Here is a 22,583-nt window from a genome sequence, read left to right on the forward strand (position 1 = left end):
TTTGATATTGCTTAATATTAACTGATGATCAACTTTACATTTGACTTTCCAACTAAATAAAAACCCTTTTTATCTTACATGGCAGGGGCTATTCAGATCAGTATACCCCAAGGAAGCAATTTAAAAATCAATACTTTCTTTTGTTAAATGCAAAATACTTCTCTCCCCCAGCATCAGTGAGTGTACGTATATACAGCCTAGATTATTATTTTTAGGTACTAATAATGTTAAAAGTGTATGGATTAAGTTCATTAATGGTCAACAGATTAAGTCAACTTCTGGATTTAAGTTGTATGTAGAAAACAATAGCTTTGAATACAAGATTAAATCTAAATATAATTTTATACTTGGTCAACCTTAAGAAACAATGTAGGCAAACTTTTAACTTCTGAGATGTAGACATTAAATTAGAAAAAAAGAAAAGGCAGCACAAGAATGTAACACTAACGCTATACATAAATGTTTCCTGTCATTGATGGAATTCTGGTTGGTAGGCAAAGAACTCAGTGAAACATGGATGAACAAAGACTTTTCTCCATTGCACGCTTGATAATTAATTTATATCTCATTTTAGTCCTTTAAAATAATACATCCTAACAAATACTCAATGACACAATTTAATTACAAGTTCTCTAAGAAAAGGTCATACAGGTCAGCTAAAATGAGGACTCAAATCAGAGTTAGTCACAACTAACTCTTGAATGAAGTGTATGCTTTTCACCAGGTATGATATCATTAGTTATTTTCTTTTCCATTATGTCCAGCTATATTAGAAGATAAACCTTAATTCATGTTAAGTCTGGTTCTCATTTTGTTTATTTAAAGAGTTATACTCAGTCATTCTAATTTCTGAAATCTTACATAATATAGAAATACCTCAAAAAGAAAACGCTGATGAGTTACAATCTTTACTTTTAACTGAATTACCTTCAGATTAAGGAAATTATTTGGGACCATAAACTAATTATATCTCATCAACTATTCAGATTGTTTTTAAAAGCAAGAAACTACATTTCTTATAAACTTTCTTTTATGAAGTCTAGTAGATGACACAGAAAAGTTCTTCACTGTTCAAAAATATTTCCAAACTCTATCAGTCCTAATGCCTTGGAATCACACTTATAGTATTATAGAGTCATTATAAACATATAGGATGATTGTGTATTTATTTAGGATGGATATGCAAATTACTTGATTAATAAAATAAAAAATTTTTAAAGATTTTATTTATTTATTTTTTTAGAGAGGGAAGGGAGGGAGAAAGAGAGAGAAACGTCAATGTGCGGTTGCTGGGGGTCATGGCCTGCAACCCAGGCATGTACCCCGACTGGGAATCGAACCTACGACACTTTGGTTCGCAGCCTGCATTCAATCTACTGAGCTACGCCGGCCAGGGCTAATAAAATAAAATTTTAAAAACTTATTCTTTTCTCCTAAAGGCAAAGGATGTAAAAGTCAACTCTGGTTGGTTGGGTCAAAAAAATATTCAATAGCTGCTTTGAAGAACCATATAATAATGGCATCTTAAGAATCCAACAAGTTGTACATTCTAATACTAAAAATATTTCAGACTTTAAGTGGTACTAAAGAAAAAAGTACATTGAGCTTAATCCTATTATAAAATATTGCAAGAAAGAGCACTGAAAAGGAATGTTTATACACACCAAAGCACTAGGCAATGTAAACTCCCCTTTGTTTACAGGTTTTCCACCTACCGACAGAGGTATATAAAAATTTTTACAGTAAATATTCACTGCATCACAAATTGTTGGAACCTCCACATTTCATATAGTAAAATGCTAAATGTAACTCCATGCAGGATAAAGGAAGTTTAATATGTAAAAGGCTTAAGTATCATTTTGCCATACAAAGAGAAGCCTGGCTTTATGTATATTTTATTTCAAGTTGCACACTGGTCTGCATCTATGTTCCTTACAAAGAATTGTTTTTTTTGTCCTTGAAAACTTTTAGAAATTTTCCATTCCTTAATCAATAAGCTACTGGGGCCATGAGGCTTTACTAATGTTTTCCAGAGTACTTACTGACTGACAGTAACTCTTTACTGTGACTCTGTTTTGATTCAGAAAATGCCAGGGGGCCTGCCTGGTGTGGCTCTGTGGATTGAGTGCTGGCCTGAGAACCACAGGGTGGCCTGTTGGATTCCCAGTCAGGGCATATGCCCAGTGGGAGGCATGCAAGAGGCAACCACACATTGATGTTTCTCTCCCTCTCTTTCCCCCTCCCTTCCCCGCTGTCTAAAAATAAAATTAAAAAAATTTTTTTTAAATGTTAAAGAAGTGTCAGGGAGTAGTTTGCTGCTATATAATAAAATGCTGAATACTGTGCTGTCAGGAGTAGGTTTCCTCATTTGTAACATAAGGACATTACCAAGTTCATCAAGGCCACTGTAATGACTGACTGGGATTGATACATTTATCACAGTACTAGGCACTAATAATAAATGATAACTACGATTATTACTAAAATAGAAAATTAAAACCAATATGAAAGAGGTAAGAACAGATTCTCAAAAGTCTATTTACCTTCCCAAGATACCGTACAAGCAGGGGATCTCCTCCTCCTTTTAAATTGTGAAGTATTATTCTAAAAGGTGTACTTAAGAGGGCAAAGAAAATCCAGGAAATCTCTTTCTCTCTAATACTTTAAAATTACATAGGAAAGCCATGACAGGAAACAAGACAGTATTCGTTGTTTTTGAAACAACCATCAACTAAGAAAGTTCCAACTCATTTTACTAAAGTTACAGAAACAGTATCACAAAATAAAGATTAAAAATTGCAACTAACTTAGCACTAGAACTGGGAAATTTCTTATGAAAACCTTGGAGGAATATATCTAGTACCCATTAAAAGTTCCAAAACTTCTAAATAGTGCATACTACAATTACTCCATTATAATTCAATCATTCTGTCAGCTTAAACTATGATATGATAGAAAATAACTAAGTGCTCAAAATGATAATGTCATCCAATAAATCATGAAAAATAACCTGTTATATGAGATATAAAAAGAAAAAAGTTACTTTTGAGGAAAAAAGTTTAAGTTGGGAAAGTTTGGGTTTTGGGGGGATATAATAATTTAATAAGAGATACTTAAATGAACAGTTCTGGACATTTTTGAAGAAAAATATATAACAATAAAATACTATAGCAGTGACAGTCACATAGACCATTTTCATGGTCTAAATTAGTGAATTATATACAGAATAGAAATCCCCAGAATACAGTATTAAGTGGAAAATTTTACTTTATATTTTTCTGCTTTAATAAAATACAGCAATCCTTTTTTTAAACATGCACTTTTCTACCTAACAGTATCTGTTTAGTTATATAAAATTCATTTAAGTAGAAACATCAAAATAAAAATACGATGAATACACTTCTGGAATACAATTATGCTATCTCTTCACATTAATTGTAGGAATCACCCTTATTTGTCAGGTGCCTAGTACAGTGCCTGAGAGACAGTAGATATTCAAACGATGCATAATGATTAATAGCTAAGTACAGTATGTTTTGCATATATACATTCAAAATCCAGACAAGTTTGCAAAGATACATAAGTTGGACATAGGCTTTCTGGCTGACTTCATTGGGTCCCACTGATGACTAGGAGTAAATCTTCATATCCATAGAAAACTGGAAAGTTGATAATTGTCTGGGTAAGGACCAAAAAAACAAAGTCAGGGACACATGTCACCTAAGTAACAGTTGCCTTATAGAGCTGGTAAAAGCTGCCTAATCATTCTGACAACCTACTGCACCTGTCACTCAGTGAAATGAAATTTAAGTGTATCCTGAACATTCGCTAGTATATTTTTCATTGGAATTTTTTTATCCTCTTCTTTAAAATAAGTCACTCTTGTCGAATTGCATCCTGTACCAGGATTAGGAGGATCATATTTTTACTTTTTTTTGAGTACTACATTGTTCACAGGATTTAATTTGGCCATTAGAAAAAGTGAAAGCCACAGTAAAATTAAAAAATAAAATTCATGGCACTGAAGAAATTGTAGCAAGGAGGAAAGAAAAAATGAAGAAAGGGAAGGAATTCTACAAATGGGAATAAAGAAATTCAAATATGCCAATTCAAATATGCCTAACTCTAATATCAATTATGACAACCAACCAGTAAGGCCTACTGTGCACCAGACGCTGTGTTGTAAGTGCTATAAATGCTAGGATATAAATGCTAACAAGACAAAATTCTTTGGTCTGTGTCCTCCCTGGTGTGGCTCAGTGGATTGAGAATCAGCCTGCAAACCAAAAGGTTGCTGGTTCAATTCCAGGTCGGGGCACATGCGTGGGATGCAGGCCAGGTCCCTACTGGGGACCGTGTGAGAGGCAACCACATACTGATGTTTCTCTTCCTTTCTTTTTCCTTCCCTTCCTCTTCCCTTCCCTATTTATTAATATAAATAAATAAAAGCTTAAAAAAAATCTTTGGTCCAAAGCAATTCATAAAGCAAGACTCACAAGTAAACATTATAATACAATATGCATTTTCCTTATATATATGGGTCCTTAATACAAGAGTAAGAGTAGTATTTACTGATTAATTGGAGATGCAAGGAGAAATATAAGCATTAGGAGAAGCTGAAATAATTCCCAAAATAGTAATAATCCACCTCTTTAAAAGTAACTAACAACAAATTATTCTATTATAAATGGACAAAATTATGGCTTTGAAGCTATTTTACCTTAATATTCTTACAAGAATGTGCCTCCATATAAAATCCTTAATAAAGGAAAGTGATATAGTGTAGCAGAGTGAATGTCAAGAGACCTGAGTTCTCTGGTCCATGTTCCACCCACATTTAGGCCTTGGAACCCTGGGCAAGTTCCTCAAGCTCTTGAACTTCAGCAATATGGAAAATGAAGAGTTGGATAAAGTGACCTTCATGATATCACCTTGCTAAAAATTACAATTCTAAAATATCTCTGTATATTTAAAAAATAAGGCATAATAAAAATGAAAGGTTTTCTAAATGTAAATAATTACTCAACCTACAGGAAGTCTGGAATCTTCAAACCACATAAGGGAACCCTGAGGGTGGTAGGATAAGAAATGTTTTCAAAGGAAAACAGAAAGTAAGTAAAGGTATTATGCTCAAGAGTGTATATTTTCACTCAGTTGGGCAACCACCACCCCAATTATTCACACAATTTGCTTTCCTTAAAATTGATTTCTTCACTAAGTTCTACTTTCTATCTCTTAAGGTTGCTGAAGTATTAAGGGAAGAAGATGTAGGTAGACCTGAAATAGTATTGATATTGGAAGAAAAACTTGAACTTGGCACATATTTCTGCTTAAGTGCACCATTTATACCTCAGAGAAATGCAAGGAACTATTCAAATTTGTAACAGAAAGGAGAGAAATAAGATCATATTGTTTACTGCTACACAGCTTTTTTTTCCCTGTGTGCAAATGTCTGCTTTTGCAGAGTTGATAATTAAAATTTTACAGGACAAATTTCTACATATGCAATGCTTTTCTACCATTAAAATATAAGTGTATAATGTTTTGGCTTTATTTTCAAGATAATAAAAAATTAAAAGTATTATCATGTCTTTATCATATTTATGTCAAACATCCTTCTAGATTTTTCTTCAATCCTTTCTAGTTGATCAAATTGCTGTTTTCATATTGCCAGTCTGATCACAAAATTGCTGCTTTACAGAAAAATATTTTTTGATGACATAAATTATGGGATCAGAGATACCAGTGTAGTAACAAAAAAGGGTGTGAGATACACACACAGAAAGAGAGAGAGAGAGAGAGAGAATGTGCATGTATATGTGTTGCATCCATCTTCAAGGAAAGCATAAAGAAATGTATGTACGAAACAAAATACTACTCGCTCATGTAAGACCTAATGAAAGGCCTACTCAGAAATACACTTTCTAGCTTTTGTGAAATAAAATGCAGCACTGAATTTGAAAGCCATTTCACTAAGAACATGTCATGTAAAAAGAAAGAATAGTGATTTTTATCAAGATTGTTACTCTATAAGCCTAAACCTGGATTCATCTTTCAATTTATATATAATTACCATGAATATACCAAGTACTTCATTATTTTTTTGTGTCAGGAAAACACATTTTAGAAATATGCCCCCCTTCATGTATAGTGAGCAATTTGGTTCAGTACCCCAAGAGATGAAAAACTCCTCTCAATTTACAACAGTAAATAAATAATTCAGTTAAAACTGAAAGTGGTACCAATCCAGCAAACTATTGATGGAGAGGTTTGGCCTTCCATGAAGCCTGAACAACATAAAGTTTTCAATGGGGATTACTTGTTCAGGCAAGTTACAAAGATTAGAAAAATACCCAGATTAATTATGAAATAGCTAACATTCTTATCTTATGGAAAATATTAGGAACGTATGTGGGTAGAGACAATACCAGTGGTATTTAAACTTTAAGCAGTATAAGCTTTGAACTTTATACGGTGATATAGCAATCAAATATTTAACAAAAAAAGCAGTAATACAAGTGAAAACCTAACGTATGGCCTCTATCAACTAAAATTTTGAAAATTTCTATACAGGTCAGACAAAACGAAAAAAGAAAAATTTACCCAGAGAGCAAAAACCAAACAAGTCTGTTCCAACACTTAAGTCCATATCCAAATCACATACAGAACCAAAAAGGGGAAAACACTCAGGTCTACAAATGGGTAAGCAGTTTCAATACAATCCCAATCCCGACATTTTCCCACTCAGAAACAAATGCAGTGGAGCTTTTCTTGGGGAAATAGGTAAATAGCTCTTCAACTGAAATTTTTTAAGTGACATCTAAAAAGTGTGCCTCTTTCTGTCTCTTTCCCTGGCGCCTTATTGGAGGAAGGAGGGGGTTGTTTTTGTATTCTCTCCCACTGGAGCAAGACACAATCAATGTTAGCTAAAGAAGAGAAACCACTTTTGACAACAGCAAATAAAAACAAAAGTGCCCTTCCACCTCTGACAGGATGGGCACACACCTCACACACCCCTCCCCACTGCAACCCCTCCTTCACCCGGCCCCCCTCCAGTACCACCCCCTCCTCACCCCGGAGCTACACTGCGTATAAGGTTTGGTGCTGCTGTTGCCCCGGAGTTAAAGTCAGAGCCAGAGGAAGGCAATAAAGCCCCCACAGACACACTTACCTTTCCTGCCCCCCACTTTGGAGTGCCTTCCCTGGAGCTGTGGAGGATGACACAAAGGGTAATAAAGGGGGGGAGTGGAGGAGGAGGGAAGGAGGAGGAGAGTGGGGAAGTGGCTGCTCCTGGGTGTAGTGAGATGTCTCCAGCCAGGGCCAAGCAGCAGTAACAGCAGCAGCAGCAGCAACAGCAACAGCAGCAGCAGCAAAGAAGGGTCTGTGTTGCTAAGAGGCTTTAGGTCTCTTTCTCTCCTCTCACGGCCTAAGAGGAGGAGGGTGGAGGGGGCTCGGGAGGGAGGCTACTGGAGGGGTGAAGGGGTAGGAGTCGTGGACGAGGGTTTTCGAAGAAGAAGAAACTCCTTCTCCTTCTCTCTCAGGCTCAATCCCCCTCTCAGGTCTCGGGGCTGGAGGGTGGGGGAAGGAACTCAGCCGCCTTCCCCCCACCCCCCTGAATTCAAGGTTGAAGTGGGGTAAAATTAGTGTCCTGTCCCTTTAAAAATAGAAATAAAAGGTGCCCCCCCTCTGCCACTGCCTCTCTCTTCATCATCAGCTGCTGCTGCTGCTGGGGTCTCTCTGCTTGGGGGGGAGGGGGGATTCGGGTAGAAGAGACGGGAGGTACTCACTGCGCATGTGCCTCTCTGACGGGAGGCTGGTTGGTCGAAAGCAAGGGAAGGGGGAGGGGAGAAAATGAGATGATTTCCCAGAAGGCTTCGAGGCGCTCGCGACCCGGAAGACATTGTAGCAGGGGGTAGAGAGGCGGGGGCGAGGAGTAGGAGGAAGTCGCTACTCTTTACACCCTCAATCCCCTCCTCCCTCCTAAGAGAAAGTGGAGGAACGGAAGTGGGCGTGGATGGAGGCAAGAGAAGGTCACGTGTTGGGGCGGGAAAGAGGCGGGGTGGGAGAGTGGCTAAGCAAGCGCGGGGCTTGCCGGGAGTAGTGGTGTACCCTTGGCGGCATCAGGTGAAGCTAGTCGGCGTACACGCGAGGCGAGCTTGTGGAACCTTCCCGCGATCCCTACATCTGCACGCTGCCCTCGTAAGGGCAGACTTTTCTGTGAGAGGTAACATAGGTTAGGTTGGCGTCAGGACAATTACCGGGGGCACCAGTGGCGAAGGGCGAAATGAAAAGGGGAGAATGCAAGGCTTTGGAGGCTGGTAACGCGGGAAAGGGGGGGGGGGGGGGGGGGGGGGGACAGGCTTGTCTAGGCCGGGCAGGCCAGAAAACAGGCGGGATTCTTCTGTCTTGTGACACCCGTGCCGGCCCTTAGACGAATCCCGGACGAGCTCAGGGAGACCTAATGACACTAGATTTGTAGCGGTGTGGCGACTACCCTCGGTTGCTGAGAGCTCCTGGTGTAAAGAGAAACGAGATCTGGAGGCTCTGCAGGTGACTGGTGACTGCTTCAGCTCACAGCAGGGAACCTATCCAGGGAGACCGAAGCTCCCTGTGTGAATTTTGAAAACTTCTAGGAATACACACCATACTCGTATTGGAAATTTACCCTCCCTGAAATGCCGAAGTGAGTTTGAGCCTGGAGCACGCTGGAAAGGCTTGGTGGAATTTCCCTCCTTGTCTTGGTGGTGTTCCTGCAACAACGCCTATGCCTGTTGTCAGAAAGTGGTGGGGGTTTCTGTAGTTCTTGATAATTGTGTTACTGCTGATAAAAAAGGGGCATATCAAAGTTTTTCCTTTCTGTGGTACAGGTGAGAGATTTTTAAGTGGGTCTTTTAAGACTTTCTGGCTACTAGTTTCTAATTTAGAGCCTTTGGTTTCTCAAATGCTACCTGTTTTTGTTGGAAATAATGTTTCCCTCATAACATCAGAATCAATTCAAAATATTTAAGAAAAGATTCATGAATTTGGATGGGTAAAGCTTTTTTTTAGTAAAATAGCACTTTTTTCACATTCTGTTTATACACGTTAAAATCATTTCAGTATTTCAGCCATCGTCTTGCAAAGGTTCTGTGAAAGATTGCCATCCATGTGTGGTATCTATTAAGACCAAGAATCTACAATTTCTCTTATTTACTTGCGTTGGTAATCAATTAAAGATACTACTTACTGTGTTCGTTTTGTTTTAGCAGTGGAGCCTATTTATACACATTGCCTAGCGTTTTGTATCCTCTGTGTGTGGGGTACTCTTGTCAAATGAAGTAAAAACTAGAGTCTTGTACCTTAAAATTTTGCGTGTAGTGAAACCAGATGTTCATTACTTTCTGACAGAAAAAATATATAGTAAAGCAAATAAACTGCCTTAGATAACATTTTAAAAATATTTTTTTGTATAGGAAAATACTATACAAACTGTGGTATGGTTTTTTATGACTAGGCCCCAATCAACTAGTCTATTAATGGACATTTGGATTGTGTCTAGTTTTTAGCAGTTATTGATAATGCTACTGAGTGTTTTTAAACATGTGTATTTATGCACTTAGCCTGCAATTTTGTAGAGTAGATTATGCCCAACTTTTCCAAAGTGATGATTTATACTGCCATTAGCAGTGTACGATAGATCTTTTTTCTATAATCTCACCTATAGTGAGATTTGTGTTTACCAAACTGATGAATGGAGCTATATGTTACTGTTTTAATTTGGAGTTTCGTGGTTATTAAGGAGGCTAAATTTTTTTTAATTTATTGGTTATGTGGATTGCCTTTTCTTTGAATAGTCTTAAGTTTTTTGCATAGTTTTTCTATTAGGTTTGAGGAGTGTAACAAATACCTCTGGCGTACTTGGAGCATTTCTCACTTCCTGGATAACTTTATCTCCATTTCGTTCCTTAATGTATGCTATTATTGTTGATATTTGACTTTTATTAGTAATTTTATCTCCAGGAAAAACTTTCTATACTTGTGCTGTCTAATACAGTAGCCCTGACTGCATGTGTCTGTTGAACACTTAAAATGTGGATAATGGTCGAGGAACTAAATTTTTGGTTTTATGTTGTGTTAATTTAAATATCAGAATTGATACTTGATTCAGTTGTTGGAAAACCCTTAACTATGTTTATAACTACTTAGATATGTATACTTTTTCAACTGTAAATTTTATAAAAATAATGATCAAATGCTAATGTTGACAATTCACCATCTGAATTGTCATGTTCAGTAAATTTCAAACACCAGATTTTTAAAACTAAGAAAAAAACAGTATAAATTCATCTTCTTTCTATGATTGCATAAATCCTAAAATTAATTTCACTCTGTTTTTTTTTTTTTTTGTAATGTGGCCACTAGAAAATTGTAAATTACACGTATAGGTGGTATAGTATTACCATTTGGACAGCATGGTCTCTACCCTCATTGTTGAGTTACATATCCCTGTATATTTACACTTTCAGTGTTCTTCATTTCTACTTAGGGATGTAAGTTTTCTTAGGAGATCCTTTTCCTTCTGCCTAGTACATTATTTAGATGTAGATGTGCTAATGCCTAATGCTATTAATTTTTTGTTTGCTGTACAGTGTCTTTGTTTCATTTTCATGCTTGAAGAGTGGGTTGGGGTATTACATTGTAGAATTATGGTTGGTTTTTAACCACCTTGAAGACATTATGCCAATGTTGTTTGCCTTCCATTATTGATTTTGGAAGTCAGCTGTCTGTCTAAAATCTTGCTACTTTGAAACAAATCTGCTTTTAAAAATGTTTCTTTTAGATTTTCTGTGATTTCTTCATTATGTTTTCATGTGGAATTCTTTTTCCTGTTTTAGGTTCACTGGAATTCAAAATTCTGTGGGTCAGAATACAAAGGTATATATCAGCTGTATTCATTCCTACAGTTTCTAACTACTTGTTAAAAATTACAGTTGTGATTTTATTAGCATAGCATTCATAGTTAAATTTTTTGTCTATGGCTGATAATTACTACAGTTTCTGAATTTCCTATGCAAATTATAGGTTCTGAATTTTGTTTCTGCTGTTTTATGTTTTTTGTGTGTCTGCTTATGTGTTGTTTTTTAGGTTTAGAAAATTATAGGAAGAGTGTATATGTTTTAGAGTAATGATACCTTTCTCAAGAAGGCATGTTTTCCTAGGAAAGATGATTAGGGAGTGTTAATAGTCCCAAATCAGTTTTTGTTCAAGATTTTGGATTTCTTCTATTATACAAGTCATATGAGTTCTCTTTACTTCCAGTTCTCCCTATACTGGTGATGTTTCCCTTAAAATCTCAGCTTAAATGGGGTGATGGTTTATTTGAGTCCCCACATTTGGTGGGTCTAGTGCTTTGGCTTTTTTACCCCCATGGCAAAGCCACCAGTAGCTCAGTCTTTCTTTTTGTTTCTCCACTTTTTCTTCAGGATAGGTAAAAGGCCTCAGGAAAATGATAGTTGTGTGGTGTATTTCTCTGATTTATCTTCTAGATTTTGGTATGAATTTCTAGCTGCCTTATGTCTTTGATTTTTATTTTGAAAGGTTTTTTTTGGTTGATTTTAGCAGGAGGGTTAATCTGATCTGCCTTTACCATAAACAAAATCCTTATCCTCTTCCTTTTGTTTTTAAATTTTGAAATTGATTTCAAGATCTTTCTGCTTCTAGCCAGAATTCTGTGTTTTAAGTCATATATCAGTTTTAAAAAAATTAATTGAATTGGCTTCTACAGCATAAAAAGCCAAGTTAATTAAAATTTAGAAAATGTTCTCACACTATTTATTCCTTTTGTTTTTAACAGTTTCAAAAGTAAAAGAACACATGCTTGAAGAATCAACTACTTCTATATGGCTTATTATTAAAAACAACTCACATCTGCTTATTACAAGTTTTGTGCTCAAGAATACTGCCTATCAGAGTTAGTGCTATGGTGGACCAAAACAGGAGAGCCTTTATCCCCTCACCTTGCGTAGGCCCAGGAAGGGTGTAATGTTGGACAAGGTAGCTGTTTCCCCTCTCTAGGGGAAAACACTGAAAAATTTGGGGGGCAGATTCTTTTGCTATTTACTTCCATATTTCTAAATAACATATTGTTACCTCTTGATTTTTTTTTCATTTTAGACATTATCTATTGACTTCTTACTATGGATGGTGTAGATTTATTTAACTTTTACTCCACAGCTACCCCAACCGCTCCCCCATCATTACACTGATACTTTAGTTTTTGGTAGGTAACCACCAGTGTATAGTTTCTCAATATTTTTCATTAACTCATTTTCAAGCTACCTGCTAGTTGTCAGCATGTCCTCTCCATTGGTTCAGAAGTATCCCTTATTTTTATCAGTTTAACCCTGTTTGAGAAATTCTCCTAGAACATTCTGCTCTTCGGGTTAGACCAGTTGCTTAAAGTTGGGTTCCATGCAAGTTCTATCCCATGACTGATCCTCTGTTTTTTGTATCCCATGTCATTCTTGGTCTTATATACTCCTTCATCTTGTTTGGTCACAGATTCCAGTAGCTATCTGAAGGCAAATATTTAGAGGCATCATGTTCCTGTAAATGACTGCACTTTACTCTGATTGTAGTTTGGGAATTTGAAGGAATTCTTAGTATATGATGTAAAATGAAGCTGTTTTAATTTTCAGCACTTTACATTTCACTTTTCTTTCTCCAGGAAAGCTTCTCTATGTAGTCTTTCTGTTTGAAGCTTACAGAGTCTTATCTTTGTTGTACCCAGTATTCTGAAGTGTCATAATGATGTGAAATGACTTCCTATAAGTCTGTAGGCACCCATTTTGTGCATTCCATGGGATCTTTCATTTTGGTAACTTGTGTACTTCAGCTTTGAGAAAGTTTCTGATAACTTTTTGTGTAGTTTCCTTGCCTCTGTTTTTTGTTCTGCAAGTGCAATTAGATATTGATCTCCTGAACCTATTCTCTTTCTACTGTTTTTAATGTTTTTCTAGTCTTACACTTTAAACTTTCTGGGAAATTTACTTGATTAAAAAAATGTTTAAGATTTTCATTTCTGCTCTCATATTTTTTATTTACAATAGCTTTTTTGATCAGATTTTTTTTCACAGCATCATGTTATTTTGTTTATGAATTTCATTGAAATTCATAAGTTTCAAGTTTTTATTTGAAATTTTTCTCTGCTTACTCTGTTTTCATTACAGTATTTTTTTCTGTTAGTATGTTTTGGTTTCTTTCATTTTAGAGCTTTTCCTTAGCTATCATGATGTCCTTAATTGTGTGTTTAAACTTATATAAGGGGGAGTAGAAAGCTATTTCAGGTCTTTGTAAACCTGACTAGGGCTTGGTAGCTATTGATGATTCTCACTGAAGAAAGATTTCGCTGGGGCACTTGGAGTTAAAAACCCTTATGTGCTTTTTCTTTAAGTATTTGGAAGCCTTTTCTATTCTGTTAATAAGAGTCCAGTGAAAAGGATTTTTCAACCTCTTGCCTCTAAGTCACTGGTTATAGGATGTGACAATATGACACCCCAGGTGATACATAGTTGTATCTAGAAACCTACTTGATTGTCAAAAGTGGGTTGCTACCAAAAACTAAAAACTGAAAGATAGAAGCAGGTGCCGTTAAACATTCTACAATGCACAGGACAGCCACCCTCAACACAGAATTGTCCAATTCAAAAATATCAGCAGATATACTGCTCCAAGATGTAAGCCTGATTGCCAAGTGAAAGCAGAGAGCTCAGGAATCTAACTATTCAGTTTTTTTCATCTGTGATACCCTCACCTTCTACTGTACCTGGTATCCCCTAGTGTAGAGTTCTTTTGTATTACCTTTTATAAAACCTTTTGTCTTTTCGTGGAGTGGAATAAAGGCTTTCATTTAATTTTAATTATTTTAGTACTGCAGGTCTTTTGGAAATGGCTTTTTTAATGAATTCTAGCCCAAATTAAAGCACTGGTTATTAAGTGACCATGATATTATATATTTATCCTTTTTGGGCAGAATTGGCTGATGGGACTGAATAGCTTTGTACATTTTACTAAATGCTTAAATTGAAAGATAATGTGAGTTAAAATTATAGACCTAGGAGGTAGGTGAAATCTGGAAGTGAAAGGTGATCCCCAGCCTTTTATTTTAGTTCCCTCCCTCACTTTTCATTCCAAATTATGCCATCCATGCCTCTATTCAAACAAGGATGTGTTGGGGGTTGCTAGTTGCTCCTAATTTCTTTCCCCCTTGATCTTATGTTATTCTCCCAATCTCCTTCCTCACCTCCAATGAAAACAACAAAATTCCAGCCTTTTGCTGCTTCCTTAATGGACATGGGATTTGAGATTAATTAGTATGAAGTTTTGACCCAAAGGTTGGGGGCAGTCTTGGCAAGATTAAAGTTCTAAGATGGTGAGAGCTTTTCTTTTGAAACATACATATACATTTTAACTTTTTCCCATGTGCTTTCATTGTTCTACCATTTATAAAAACATACATTTTTAAAAATATTTATTTTCAGAGAAAGAGAAAGGAAAGGAGAGAGAAACAATCAGTCGGCTGTCCCTTGCACACCCCCTACTGGGGACCTGATCTGCAACCCAGGCTTGTGCCCCAGGACCAGGAATCCAACTGGTGACCTTTGGGTTCACAGGCCAGCACTTAGTCCACTGAGCCATACCAGCCCGGGCTACATTTTTAATATTGGTGACTCAGGAATGTCAACTTATGTTGCTCTCTTAAAATAATCACTTCTAGGTTTGTATGTCTCAGTCAACTTACATTATAACAAGTAAATACCAAAAAGATTTCTTTTACCCTTCAGACTGAGTTGTTTGTATTTTGTTTGATGTGTTATAGCACCACTATGATGCAATTATCTTGTGGGTATCATAGTGTTACATTAGCACTGACAGCTATATAGACAAAATATACATCATTTTATTTAAATGTGCAAGATAATTACTTTTTAAAGTCTCAAAAGAAGACAATATACATTCAGTGTAAAAGTGGTAAACATGGTGATCATTCGTGTGTGTGTGTGTGTATTTCTTGCACCTGGAAATGACTCTCTTAAGATGTTGATGTATATAACTTTATTAAATTTTAGTATTTTTAATCTGTTTTTCCATTTATTAAAAGCTGGATCATAGAGTTTTGTCATAATAAAATAAACAATTTGTAGCTAATATCTTTACATTATATCAAATACTCTTACGAAATAATACTATGTTTATTTGCTTTATATTAGAGAAATTTTCTCCCAACTTCTGGGAGTTATTTTCTTGAATAGTGCCATGATCAGTGTTGAAAACATAAAATATGAATAATTTCCTTTACACGATGTATAAATGTTTTAGGAGTATCTGATTTCTTTAAAATAAAAAAGAAACAGATGAATTAGTTTAAAAAATTTTTGAAGTAGCTAACATTCCCTTTAAAATTACTATCCATTGTTTTGCAAGCATTCCTGTAGGGTCATAATCAGCTAAAGCAGATTTTTGCCCATACATTTTATTTTATAGAGATTTTTACTTCACTTTATAGGTTGTCTATCTTACTGATTTAAAACTGACTATATTTGCACTTACATTTCATTTTCACAAATCTTTCATAAGCTTGTGTTCTCATCTGGTTTTTTCTACAAATTAATTTTTAAAGTGTAGAGTGCTTGGATTTAGATTTTTGCATGTATGTCAGGATCACCAGAGTTGACTGCAGGGAAAAGCAAAAATTGTGGCTTGGATTCTTCCTTCCTTTTTTTTTTTTGTTATTGTTAGTTTTTTATTCATAGACATTTCAGAGAAGTTTCAGGTTTATATGAAAATTGAAGAGTAAAGAAATACGGTATTTGTTTTATATGTCTCGGCTGTGCCAGGTCCCTTACTATTACCCCAGTTTCCCTTATTATTGACATCTTGCCTTAGTGTGGTACATTTATTATAGTTGATGAACCCAATATTCATAAATTGTTATTAATGAAAGTCCATACTTCGCAGTAAGTTTTACTCTTTGAGCTGTGCATTGTGGGATTTGTAAAAATGTGTAAATGACATATTCACCATGAGACTGTCATAACAGAATAGTTTAGTTGTCCTACAAGTTCCCTATGCTCTATCCTTTCGTTCCCTTAAACTCTTGGCAATCACTGATCTTTTGACTATTTCTGTTGTTTTGACTTCTGCAAACTCAGTTGAAATCATACAGTGTTTACCATTTTTCACATTGGCTTTTTTTCCTTATCAATATACATCTAAGGTTTCTTGTCTTCTCATGGTTTGATAGTTCTTTCTTTTTAGCACTCAATAATTGATGTTATGTGTATACCACAGTTTATCCATTTACCTATTGAAGAACATATTGGTTGTTTCCAAATTTTGGAAACACTGAATAAAATTGTTATTTGTTATAACTATTTGGGTGGAGCTCTTTGCATATATGTAAGTATCGAACTCATTTAGGTAAATGACAAGGTGTGTAATTGTTATGTTGTGTAATAAGAATGTGTATAGGTTTGTAAGTAACTGCCAAGCTGTCTTCCAAAGTGGGTGCCCATCTTGCATTTAATCGGTAGAGAATCAGTTCTTATTCCATGTCCTCACCAGCATTTGTTGTTGTCATTATTTTGGATTTAGCCATTATGGTAAGTATGGAGTGATACATAATTGTTGTTTCAATATACAATTTCCTAGCAACATATGCTAATGAGAATCTTTTCATATATTTATTTGTCATCCATATTTCTCACTCGGTGAGATATCTGTTTAGATCTTTTGCCTAGTTTTACTGGGTTGCTTATTGCCTTATTCATTGAGTTTTAAGAATTCTTCTGTATATTTTGGATACCGGTCATTTTTATCAGATATGTGTTCTCCAAGTATTTTTTCCTAGGCTGTGGTTTGTCTTCATTCTCTTAACAATATCTTTTATAGAACAGAACTGATTAAATAAAGCCCAGTTTATCAATTTTTTTTTCTTTCACGGATCTTACTTATGATGTGGTATTGTTACAGAACAGCCAGTGAGGTTCTACTGCTTGATGCCAACAGGCAAACTCTGGAGTCAGAGGTTTGGTAAAAAAAAAAAAAAAAAAAAAAGGGGGGGGGGAGGGTTGTTTGTTTAAAGGCTATACAGTTTTGGAATAATGGTAGGTCTCTGCCTCAGCACCCCACTCCCCAAAATGCCCAAGGACAAAAAACCCTGCCACCCTTTGCTAGGACAGACCAGTTCAAAGATGAGCCTGGAATCCTTTGTCTCCCATGTAAAAAGTACCATCCTTTGGGAAATGCAGATGGCTGTAGCATGCTCATCTAGGTGACTTGACAGATTCACAGTCAGTTTCCACCTCAGGTGTCATTTGGATTCTGTGCAGGCAGGCTGGAGTACTACCGGTGGCATGCTACTCCTTCCCTGCAGCCCTCAGGTCTCATCTTAGGCAGGCTCACAGCACCAGTGCTGCTGCTGCATTTCACTCAGGAGGGGCGCCAGGGAGCTCCCAGACCATGGGTCCTCCAGTGCCCACCAGACCCATTAACTTGGGTCCCTGCAGCCAACCCAGTTAACAAAGGGAGGGGAAAGAGCACGTTTCCCCTCGGCATTCTGTTTTTAAAGTCTCAGCCAAGAGACCCATGCGTGACAGGTCATCCCGCTTTTCAGCCAGTGTGAGCTAATGTCTACCATGTTTGTCAGCTGCATGCAGTGTCTTTGTCCTTCTTCTGGCCATCATTTTCCAAAAGAGCAGGAGCTTCCCAGCCTTGTATAGGGGCACAATCGTCTGACCCTCTGTGGGGCAGGCTCTGTGCAGAGGTTCTGTATGGCCCGTGTCATGAGCTGCTCAGCTGTTGAGGCTACGCAGGCGGGTTTTCTGACTTTGTTACAGGGGTATACAGCCCAACACAAAATTGTGAATTTACTGAAAAACTTTTCTTGCTCATCAGTTTTCGTTAGTATTTGTGTATTTCATGTGTGGCTCAAGACAACCTTTCTTCTTCCAGTGTTGCCCAGAGACGCCAAAGGGTTGGACAGGACACCCCTGGCAGTTCTTCTGCAAGCCTGTCAAACCTCAGTTCCAGTTTCAACCCCTGCGCTGCCCTTAGGCTTCCTGAAACACCTTCCCTTCTTGGGGAGATGCTCCCTCTCCTATGCCTTCTGGGGTCCCCACCCTGTTACAGTCTCTAAAAATTCACTGCCAAACCCAAAGTCACCTACATTTTTTTCTGTGTTCCTTTTTAGAACTCTTACAGTTTTGCATTTTACGTATATGTCTGTGATCCATTTTTTTATCCTGTTGATGTTACAAATTAATTCAGTTGCTTTAGAAACCTTGAATGAGCCTTACATCCTGGAATAAATCCCAGTTGCTCTTTGTGTATAATTCTTATATATTGTGCAATTCAGTTTGCTAATATTGTTGAGAATTTTTGTTTTTGCATTCATGGGAAATATTGATACATACTTTTCTTGTAACGTTTGGCCTGGTTTTTGTAAGGGTAATGTAGTCTCAGAATGACTTAGAATGTATTCCTTTAGTTTTTATTTTCTGGATGAATAGAAACCTTTTTGAATTATTTCTTCTTGCAGAAGTTTTATTAGCGTGTATCTTTCAGAGAATTGCTCTATATCATCTACATATCAAATTTATGGGCATAGAGTTCATTATTTTCCTTTATTATTGTTTTAATGTCCATGGGAGCAGTAGCAATAGTCCTGCTTTCATTTCTGATATTAATTATTTTTGGTATTAGTTATTTGTGCCTTCTCGATTTTAATGTTTTGTTCTTAGTTAGCGTGGCCTGAGGTTTATCAATTTTAAATTTAGGCTGAACCAGTTTTTCATGATTGATTTTTATTATTGATTTATTGTTTTCAGTTTCATTGATCTCTAATTTTTTTTTCTTACTTTGGGTTTAATTTGGGTTTTTTTTCTAGTTACCTAAGGTAGGAACTTAGACTTTTAATTTTATGTCTTTTTTCTGTTCTAATATGTACATTTAATGCATATAAATTTTCTTTTAAAGACTGCTTTTGTTGTATTTCATACATTTGGTAAATTCTATATTCATTTTTATTTTACTTACAATTATTTTTCTTGATTTTTCTTCTTTGATCTATGTGTTACTTAGAACGGTGTTGTTTGAGCTGTGTAGTGTCGAATTTTCTAGCTTTTTTTTCTCTCCTTTTTTTTTTTTTTTTTTTTATTCCTCACCCAAGGACATACTTACTGATATTAGAGCGAAGGGAGGGGAGGGAGAGAGATAGTGGGAGAAACATCCATGTGAGAGAGAAACATTAGTTGGTTGCCTCTCTCACCAGCCCTGACAAGAGGACAAAGCCATCAACTTGGACATGTGCCCTGACCAGGAATCAAATCTCTGACCTTTTGGTATATGGAATGCTGCACCAACTAACTGAGCCATACCAGCCAGGGCTATTTTTCTGTTTATTTCTACTTTAATTCCATCTTGGTGTTCGAGCATACTTTATATAATTTCTGTGTTTTCCCATTGAAGTTATGTGTTGTGGCCCAGACTGTGGTCTCTCTTGGTGAATGTGCCATGTGAGCTTGAGAAGAATGAGTATTTTGCTCTTCTTTGATACAGTATTCTGTAAATGTCCATTGGATTCTATTGACTGGTGGTCCTATCCAATTCAAGTATGCCCTTAACTGATTTTCTCTCAATTGCTGTTAGAGAGATATTGATGCCTTCCAAGTGTAAAGTGAAATCATCAATTTCTTCTTGTAGTTCTATCAGTTTTTCTCTTTTGTATTTTGATCTGTTGTTAGGCACTCACACATTAAGAATTGTTATATCTTATTGGAGAGCACACTCCTTTTTCATTATGTAATACCCTCTTTATTCCTAATACTTCTTGCCCTGAAATGTGTTCTATCTAAAATTAAATATCATTCGTTCAGCTTTCTTTTGATTAGTATATAACTCCCTCCATCCCTGTACTTTAATCTGTGTTTTTATATTTAAAGTGGGTATCTCATAGACAACATATACTGGAGTCTTGCATTTTACGTACTCTGACAGGCTCTGTTTATTAGTTGATGTATTTAGACCATTGACATTTAAAGACTGACATAACTAGATTAGTATGTGCCACATTTATTGCAGTTTTCTCTTTTGTTTCCTTTGTTCTTTTTGGTCTTTTCTTGTTTTCTATTCTCCTGCCTTCTCTGGCTTTAATCAGCCATGTTCTATTCATTTTTTTTCCTCCCTCAGTCCATAATTACAGTTCTTTAAAAACAAAACAAAACTTTGTTTAGTGGTTGCTATAGTTTGCAACAATCCAGGTCTACTTTTCAAATAGCACTATCCAATTTAACAGGTAGTACAAGTATCATGTAACAGAATATTGCCAATTGTAGTAATGTATCTGTACCACTATTGTATGTTAAGGTTGTGTACAACCTTACCAACCATGACTATTGTCATCACTAAAACAAAACATTTTACTTGTGTTGCCATAGTGGTATCTCACTTCATTTTTTTTTTAAATTTAGTTTTGATAACAAAGATCTGCATTTTAAAGAGATTTATTTTGTTACTTTCTTAGGTTACTTTGTATTAACACCAGAGTATCACTTAATAATTTTGCTACTTATCAGTCATAGTGAATAGGACAATAGAACATTAAACAGTAGAGCTTTTCAGGTTACTATATTCCTGTAGTAGAGCTTCAACTGTAAAGGTTTTTGTTGCCCTTTTTCAGTTTTATTAATAAAAGTTATATTAGATGCATAAAATAAAGTCAGATGGCCTGCATCTTTTATCTGCATATTGGAACTGTGTAAATCCTTTTAACATTTTGTTTTTAATGTTTGGTTAAAATATAAATTCCCAACCTACTCAGGGCTATAGCTATTTTGGTGCAGTTTTGAGTACCCTTTCTAGTTCTTTTGTGATGACCTCAGTGTTTTCTGACTGTCCTCACTATATGACAGTTGGCTTCCTTCAGAACCTTCCTCCAGAAAGTCCAAAGGAAGTCAAGGCCTATTCTCAGAAGTTAAATGCCACAATTTCCACAGTATCATGTTGGTTAGCTCTGTAAGATGATGGAGGATTATTCAAAGACATGAATACTAGAAGATGAGAATCATCTAGGGCCACTTTGGAGGCTAGTTAAAATAAAGTGGAAATATAAGTTTTCTTAGGGTGTAAGGCAAATCTTATAATTGATTATGATACCCCCTCTTTTATGACAGCCAGAAAGCTATCTAGGGCACCACCTCCTTATTCCAGACCTCATTGCCTGCAGGCTCTAGGTATCTTCTGAAACAGCTCACTTTAGTTAGAGAACTATAATTGTGGCCTTCAGGTGGGATAAAAGGAGCTGCTGAGTATTCAGAATTAGAGATTGGTAAACTCTTGTACCATTCATTTTCCTCATTCACATTTTTAATGACCGTTCCACTACTTTAGATTTCATGGTTATTCTGGAGTTCTGCTGACAATACTTATTTTTCATAGAAGTGTTTTGTAAATATTGGGTTGTAATCCTTGCATTCTAGTTGATTTTTAGCCTATATGCTTTATATCCTTCAGAAATTCTTCATTCTGTTCATCTCAGCTTTTTTAGTTTTACGGTTGGCATAGGTTTATCCTTATTATTGTTGCTTCTTTTGTAATCGTTGATATTGTGAAAGCAATCAAGGTAAACTGGTGTGCTCAGCCTTCTTAAACAGAAAGCCTCTTTGCTTCTGAGCCAACCCTCTGTCTAGTTTAACTTACTGTTATTTAGTCTCTCTTCATCTAAATGGAGAAAAGACTATTCCCCCATGTGCTCTCTTGTGTGTTTACTTAGAAAAGACCATATTGATTAACAAGTAAATTGCACCACAGATTCTGTGTTGGTGATCCTAAGTTTGTTTACCTGCTGCCTTTCTTTTCAGGGGAATAATCAGTATATTATGAGCTCCCTCATATTTAAGGACTAGGAAATTGATCAGGCTGTATTTGAATTTTTTTTTTCTGGCCAGTGGACTAAGTTTTCCATGTAGCCAGTTAACAATACTCATACTTTTGTTTATTGTTTTGGGGGAGATTTGTTTCATTGAGAGTGGATTTTATTGTCATTTTTCTTCCCTTAATGGTTAAGGAATAGCCATTCCTTCTCAGGACAGAGAATAGTGTTTATGTAAGAAAAGGTGAATAAAGAATGACATTAGTATAGAAAACAGTGTGTTTGAACCTATCTGTTCACAACTGTTCAAAAGTTATTTCTAGACTGCTTTTTAACTTTGTGGAGTAAAAAAGATGGGACGAAAAGGATGGATATGTGGCACCTGAATTCTTAACCTGGATCTGCCTGCAGTAGTTGGCATAAACTTGCTTCTCAATTTTTTACATATGTGAAAATGAAGGAGTTGTGTTTCATGATCTTACTGGAAGTAAAGAAGTGAATCTATAACTTTTATGAAGATACTTTGAATATTTTATTGCCTTAAAGTCACCATGATGAACAGTTATTTTAACATACAAGGAGTAAATTAAGCTTTTTTAGTATTCTCCCGGTTTGGAACTGGGAAAGGATAAACTTTTCCTCTGCATTATATAATGTTATATATGAAAAATTGTAA

General features: G+C 36.1%; 1 protein-coding gene and 2 long non-coding RNA genes across 5 annotated transcripts in view; 1 reads left to right on the forward strand and 2 right to left on the reverse strand.

Annotated features, from left to right (window-relative positions):
- The window catches only part of LOC118500410, a 185,060-nt gene extending 177,283 nt beyond the window's left edge, over nt 1-7,777 (reverse strand). Inside the window, exon 1 of the long non-coding RNA XR_004902969.1 lies at nt 7,172-7,777. This is a non-coding gene — a long non-coding RNA (uncharacterized LOC118500410). The remainder of the gene's footprint in view (nt 1-7,171) is intronic.
- On the reverse strand, nt 3,288-7,035 carry LOC118500412. Its single transcript, XR_004902971.1, has 2 exons — nt 4,721-7,035; nt 3,288-3,678 (listed from the first exon to the last, which is right to left on the reverse strand). It is a non-coding gene; the product is annotated as an uncharacterized LOC118500412 (long non-coding RNA).
- Nucleotides 7,778-8,056: 279 nt separating the features above from the next.
- The window catches only part of ORC4 (origin recognition complex subunit 4), a 71,837-nt gene continuing 57,310 nt past the window's right edge, over nt 8,057-22,583 (forward strand). The window contains exon 1 of one of the 3 annotated variants that reach the window (XM_028510518.2): nt 8,057-8,224. The gene's annotated coding sequence lies outside the window, so the exon portion shown is untranslated. The remainder of the gene's footprint in view (nt 8,225-22,583) is intronic. The other 2 variants (XM_036025019.1, XM_036025023.1) reach the window with 2 other exon arrangements.

The sequence above is a fragment of the Phyllostomus discolor genome, chromosome 4, assembly GCF_004126475.2.
Source record: "Phyllostomus discolor isolate MPI-MPIP mPhyDis1 chromosome 4, mPhyDis1.pri.v3, whole genome shotgun sequence".
Classification (NCBI taxonomy): Eukaryota; Metazoa; Chordata; class Mammalia; order Chiroptera; family Phyllostomidae; genus Phyllostomus; species Phyllostomus discolor.